Here is a 7,644-nt window from a genome sequence, read left to right as displayed (position 1 = left end):
TAATATATTTATGATAATAAAACATTATTTATGATTTGACAACCCAATTTTCATGAAAATAGATTTACTTATTAACATATTAAATTTTTTTATAACAATTTAATTTTAATTAAATTAATTTTTTCATACATCGTTTAATATTATAAATTGTCTATTTTACTAAATATGAGAAACTAGTATTAGCTATTATAATAATTAATAAATAAATCATTTTTTTAGAGCATCATTTAATTTTCTTTTTACTTTTTGCTTTTTTTTTTAGAAAAAAATTCTTTCAATTTATTACTACATGGTTTGCTAATATTTATGTATATTGTAGTGAATTTTATTTTCTATTTTATATGAAACAATAATTTTATAATATTTTTCTTGATAAATAATAAAATTACATTTATTTTTATGAATAAGTTATTTGTAGAAAATTATTATAATCAATTAAATTAAAGGTTTATTAAATATAATAATTAAATATATTATATTCTTACCATATTTAATATGTATCTTATATAGTGTAATATAACCAATTGAAATTAAATTACTTTTATTTTTTCAATATATAAAACTAAAACCCTTGTAGATTTTATATTCCTACTCTATATATACACCTTATTTAGTACATAATATAGTTTCTTAATTTGCCAAATAGAATTTAGATTTAAATAAAAAATTAAGATACCAATCAAAATTAAATTTATTTTATTTTTTCAACTAATAAAATTAAAATTTTTAAAAATATTATATTCTTATAATATTTAATACGTTCCTTATAATTGGTGAAAACACAATAGGAGATAACCTTCCCCTTGGCTCACCAGAACAATTAAACAAACAATTATGGTCTAGTAGACTCGAAGTCAAGACCTTCCAATTCCTCACGTAAGTGAGAAGATCAACTAAACTATCACTTAATTGGCAATGATCATATACTTTATATGGTAATTAATGGAAACTTACATTATTATGAGGTTTGATTGCAATATCATATCTTTGATATAGTATTTGATAAAACCTTACATTATTATAGAATTTATTGTAATCAGTGTCCACTATTTTCCTTTTCTATTCTTTTTCTCTCTACTTGTACAAATATTTAGCCTTGTATAAAAATTTTTAAGTGGTACAATAATTCTTTTTTGCTAATATGTTATTCCAATAATATTCTTCCTTAGTTTTCTTCTCTCTACTTTTCTTTGTTTCTTTAAATTTGTGTTTTTGAATCGAATTAGCTCTGTTAACCTGTCTCATTATAATAACAATACAAAAACTAAGCCTTAATTCTAAACTACTTGGGATTGGCTATATGAATCATTCCGTTTTTTTCTAGCTAAATCTACATTTATATCGGAGACGGTAATTTTTTTGCAACAACTTCATTCCATGTGGTCATAGGTATATGTCACGACCCATTTCCGTGGGCCGGACCGGCACTAGGGCCCAGGTAAGCTTAAGGCCCCCGAGGCCCGTAGTAAGCCTAAATTATTCAATCTGTCTACATGATTCTCCTAATTTCAACAAAACAGTAAGCCCATATGACTTAAGATATAAGTTTTATAAAATTTTCAAACATCTGGCCCAATATCAAATAATACATAAAATTTAACCAGGGCCTATTCACAATAACTCATAATTACAATAAGGGCTTACTAGTTTACCTACAGTTAATTGCACAATAATTAATTTATAGCGTAGTGCTAACAATAAGGCCCAATTTAAATACACAGCCCTATAACTGCGGAGTCCAAAAAAAAATCTGATAAAAGAATAATTTATACATTCAAAATTAAATATCAAGAATATAAAGTTTACATTTATAACTCTGCGGAGAAGATTGCAGAGCTTCAGTCGGATCAACTGCTTCCTAGTACCTGGGAGGTTTGGAGAGAAGGGGGTGAGTTTTGCAACTCAGTGAATAATAATAAATAATACACACCACATACAGTCAAGCAAAATGCACCCTACTATACTGAATGAACACACAACAGTCAACCATATGACATTACATCAGCACCCACAAACAATATCACCTTCAAATAATCACATCACGTGGAAATTAGTCAGTGGCGTCACCTAAACCCCCGACGAGCCGTCCTCTCAAACAGCCCATCCTCTCAAACATGTGCACCCGGGGAGCCAATCCCCCATATCTGGCCGACCGGTCTAATCCTCACTTGACCAGTCCTCTCAATATTTTATTTTACATTCTCTCTTTTCTTTTCCATATCATCAACATCATTTCATCAATTCATCAGGTGCACACGGGGGCGCCGATCTCCCATTTACCCGGCCGACGGTCCAATTTCATCAGTTCATCAGGATCCATATTTATCGACCGTCCTCACAAACCCAGGGTGACCCACTTCATCCCAACTCCACACAAACAGAGCACAGTATATACACAACACAAATAATCAAACAATTCATTTATCATAATACACCAATTTCATCCAAATGCACAATTATGCATAAGTATAATTATAGTGATCATAACATAATATTTTTGAGAAAATACAATATGTAAATATATAAAAATGTAATGTTATGCAAATGCAGTGTTGACATGCATTATTTATTATTACTCACAGTGATGGAGAGCGAAGTTCTAGCTTTGATTCTGTCCTGGAGGAGCACTAGATGGACCCGGGCGATCTAAGAAATTTAAGAATGACACAAAACAAAAGTAACTACATCAGATAAAGCATTTCTTTACCACTCTTAGAATTTTATTTTAAACTCTTAATTTTTCTACGTAATCTAATCTCGATATTAATTTCTTTTCTATAATAAATTTTATTTCTCTACCGAACTCTATTTTATTTATTTCTTCTGAAATCTATTTTATTTTCTTTTATTTTCTACTCTCTATAAATAATTAAATTTCTATAATGAATTTTATTTGCTACCGAAATTCATTTTATTTCTACCGAAATTTCGGCAGCATCTCCCCTAAAAATTGGATTTTCCACCTGTTAAAATATCAACAATTTATCTAATAACTCCAAATCACACAGCCCATCCATCGGGCAATCAATCAATCAATTCAATTTTCTCATCCTCCATCCGAAAATCCATATCAACATTACCTTTAATTCTCAATTCTTCATTTCATTCCATTCATGATATTATCATCAAAATTCCTCAATAAATTAATCAAAGGATTTTAAGTGAATCAACATTTATATTATAAATCAATACTGAAAATTAAATTAACTTAATTTAACTACTCACAATTACTAAATTAAATTAACTAAATTAATTAACTACAATAATAAAATTAATTTAAGTAACTAAAATTAGTAGCATTAATTTTATTACCCCAAAATATAATCTTTTGTCGGATTTCGCTAGATCGGGGATTTTCACGCGTGCCGGATCGGAGAGCAGTGGCTGTCGGTGGTCGGAGGCACGCTGGAGCGGCGGCAGAGGCGCGATCTGTTGTGGCGGAGCAGCAGGGCACGGTGGTGGCGCGACAAGGTGGAGACTGTGCTGCTGTTGTGCGCTGCGCAATCTGGCAGAGGGCGGAGCTACTGGCAGTGGCGCGCGAAGGAGCAGTGAGGCGGTGCGACTGGCGGCGTGGAGTGGCGGCGAGGTGGCCCGCGAGGGCTGGGTGGCGCGCGATAGATCTGCTGTCTCTCGCCAGTCACACGCAGACAGACGCAGGGAAGAAGAGAGAAAAGAAAAGAAAGAAAGAAAGAAAGAAAGAAAGAAAGAAAGAAGAAGAAGAAGAAGAAGAAGGGAGGAGGAGGCGCAGTGGCTGTGTCGGTGGAGTGGAGTTGAGGCGCTGGTGAGGGTGACGAGTAGAGGTGCAGCGCTGGAGATAAAAAAAAATGGAATTTTCTAGATGGTTTGGGTCGAACCGGTTCGATTCAGTTCGATTCGACCCATATCTTTGGTTTTCATTTGGTTTTCGGCTTTTCAGTCGGTTTTCGGTTCGGTTTCTCACAGTGTTCGCATTAAAATATTGAAATAAATTTCCAGGCTGTCGGTTTATTAAATTTAATTGGAAAATCTTTGAAAATAAAAAAATTCGGGTTGTTTCAGTCTTCCCCCCTTATAAAAATTCGTCCTCGAATTTTGAAAATAATAAGAAACTAGGATGCAACAGTTGTTTACTACATTGGTGGTTGTGCTTCTCACATAATGATGCAACTGTTAAAAGTTATCACCATAGTTAATTTAAACTTGAGTTGTACTATATCTACAAGTCAAGTCGAGTAAAACATTCATAACCCAAGGCACAGATTCGACTCTAGTATTCACTGTTAAGCGTAAGAATTTAAGTTCCTCATAACCTCTGCTCAAGTAAGGGTTATAACTCTCATTAGCTATATATCATGTGACCTATATTGATGTATCGCCTCATTTATCTCTCACTAGCTATTATAGGCAACGATCATTTCTCAATAAGATACTCATACACAAACCAAGCATTAAATCTTCTGATACTCGCATCCACATATCCAAATTTACTACTATTCCAATTTAGGATCCTTATTATTATTATTATCAAGTTCTACCATTAAGTACCATTCGATCCTTTCCAATTAAAGAGAACAAATTCATTGCACTACCACAAGCTTATTTCAACAGAATCATGACATTTCTCTAACTAATTGCTATCAACTGATAGGAGATCCTGACTTCTATCTCAATCTCATCACATATTTATCAACTTAACCATTTTCCAACGAAGATAGATATACAATCTCATTTCAAATCCTACTAATGAGAATTCATACTATACCATTTCTTAACTAATTATGACAAGAACTTATGCAACTAGTCAAGTTAGCTGTTGACATGCCAAATATTCTTAATGTATTTTCTAAAATATGCACACACCATTCTATTACACTCAACTCCATAAAGAAGTCTAGCCAACATTTTTTTTTTTTTTATCTTGCTCAAGATGTAAAATTCTCCAAACCGTATTTTATATCCAATTTACCTAGGTCTACGTATCCAGATATCCTAAACAAGTAGTGCCTTTTGCTCTAGCTAAGTATGAGATTAAGGATATTAAACCTATAATCCAACTCCTGATTAAACTATGTCCTTTGTTTTATGTTTCTTCTTACCCATGAATACCTAAGAATATTCAGATAATAATATCATTGGGTTATTCTTTCTCTCCAAGTTTGTCTATCACCTCCAAATTCGTAAAATTTATACCTAATACAATCTAGGAATATCCTCAACCATAATTATGTTCTCTCTATATTCTTTACTCCAAACAAGGTTAATTCCTCATTGAATCCTTCAACATCAGAGTTGCAATGTACCATTCCTCGAATGGACCTAACTAATTAAGTATTCTCTTAAACCATAAGATCTGTCACAAACTGCCATTTATAACACAATTCTATTCATTCAATCATAATTTCCACCAATTGCTAAGAAATTCAGAATAGCTTTACATCGACTCCAAATCATATATGAATGACTCTCATCCTAATTGATATCTCAATCATTCCATGAGCAAATTTTAAATTAATAAATTACCATATTAACACACTTAAGTTGGTCTTCAAGTATAGTGAAGATGTAATCTTAGACCATCTTGTTAACACATCCGATAATCTTATAATTCATGTTTTCAGTTTTTGAATACTTGTGTGTATTCTTCTCCCTAAAATTATCCCAAATTCACTTGTTTATTCTTACACAAATCTCAATATTCCAAATGAACAGTAAATTAAAACCCAGTTAGTTCATTGATATATAAAATACTCCAGATACCCTTCTGTTCCCTAGAGGCGTAATTATATCTCCCTTTCTCCATCCAATAAACTAAGTAACTTACAAAAATGCACTAAGTAATAGGAATTTCTTATTCTAACTACTTTGCATCAAGACATTACATTTATTCATATTCATCGTCATCTCAAGCTGAATCTCATGATTCTTCATCAACTCTTATTTCAAGTTATTAGTATTAATAACACTTATCACTTGTACATAATACATTTATAAGCTCAATATATGGATTCAATTAATATAACTCATAAAACTATTTTCTAACTACATATTCTAAACTAATTATTCTAAAGCATCTTTTAATTTTCTAAATTTTCATAAATCTTAAATTTATTTACCGCATCAAATTACTATTCATGATCATTTAAATTCTTAATATCCACCTTATCTCTATTCTCCATGAGATATAACAAGAAACTTTTCAATTATACAAATATTATTCTCCTCTATTCTTTATATTCAAATTATGTTCAAATTATATTCAACCTATAATTTTCCTAATATAATTATCACCCCAATATAATAGCGTTTTAATCCCAAAACCACTAATTGCCTTTGTTATCTTTTACTTTTATTTTATTATACTTGGTCCATAGACTTAGTCTGACTTATTAAACATCCTACATGTACTAGGATCTAAATTATATCCTGTCTAATACACTCACTACATACTAAACTTTCACTGTATTAATTCCTAGATTATACTAACTATCCTTTAATTATATATACCACCCTCGTAATTCTATAAACGATCAACCTCATCGCCCCACTTATCATTTTTCTACCAGACATTCCTTTATATTCCTGAATGTCCTTAAGATTAGGTCCATAACTCTTTCATTACTTGTAAATACTCCTATTAACTATTAGTCAATCTTTTTATCAATTCTTGATCAATTTGTCTTAAAATTTATTCTCGTATAAGCATAGTGAGATCAACGCGAACCACAATTTTTCCTACACTCGTGAAATCCCAAAATATAAAAATCTTTATCTTAGATCCTCTGATGTATCATTATTCCTATTTGCATCAAATTTTCTAACAATTATCCTTAATTTGTCAAACCTCTAATTACTAGCTATCCTCATTTAAATCACATTAATTCATATTCCTCACCTTTATGTATTTGATTCTTTTCTTAATATTCATTCAGTAACAGGACTAGATCCATTCTTACTTATCTACTTCATTGGTATAACATCAATTCAATAATTGGATAATTACCTCTCCAGGTCTGATGTCATTCATCAATACACTTAATCATCATGCCCCACTATTTACATAACATAATTACCTTGATTCCCTTATAGAATTGTTCCTCGGATCATAGAATCCCCCATTGAATAAAAATCATTGTTTGTACTTTACATACCATCGAGTGTGCAACAATTATTTTAAACATCAAATTTTAAACATCAAAAGACTAAATACCATTAGATAAACCATAAGATTCCACAAGCCACACAATATCCACCACTAAGTACATAAAGATTAGAGTAATTTATCTCTTACTGAAAATCGCGATTTACTTTTCTTTTAACCACAATAATTTATATTATTCCCTATATTCACACCCTAAAAAAAATAGTTGATGAATACAACAATACACTTTGCTCTACCAAGCAGGGATTATTCATAAATAAAACTTACTTCATATAATAATTCCACCAATATTATTCTTTATGAAAAATACTCATCACCATTATCATATCAAATCACACCAAATCCTTCAATATTCAGACCTTATAAAAATCATGTATATCCATTCCATCCAGAAAAATATTTATCTCAATAATTATAATAAATTCCACCAACCAACATCATGTAAATATCACCAAATACATATATTAATTCAAGGCACCACTTAAATAGATTCTAATGTCCTTAAA

At 31.0% G+C, this 7,644-nt stretch overlaps 1 long non-coding RNA gene across 1 annotated transcript; it reads right to left on the bottom strand.

Moving 5' to 3' along the window:
* Positions 1 to 1,530: 1,530 nt before the first annotated feature.
* LOC149492554 (uncharacterized) lies at positions 1,531 to 3,819 on the bottom strand. The gene is made up of 3 exons (XR_016318934.1): positions 3,313 to 3,819; positions 2,581 to 2,646; positions 1,531 to 1,865 (listed from the first exon to the last, which is right to left on the bottom strand). It is a non-coding gene; the product is annotated as an uncharacterized LOC149492554 (long non-coding RNA).
* Positions 3,820 to 7,644: the final 3,825 nt, after the last annotated feature.

Source organism: Jatropha curcas, chromosome 11 (genome assembly GCF_041381405.1).
Source record: "Jatropha curcas cultivar XTBG-Jc1 chromosome 11, XTBG_Jcur_1.0, whole genome shotgun sequence".
NCBI classification, from domain to species: Eukaryota; Viridiplantae; Streptophyta; class Magnoliopsida; order Malpighiales; family Euphorbiaceae; genus Jatropha; species Jatropha curcas.
Note: the sequence above shows the minus strand (reverse complement) of the source record. Positions and strands in the feature narration are given on the sequence as shown.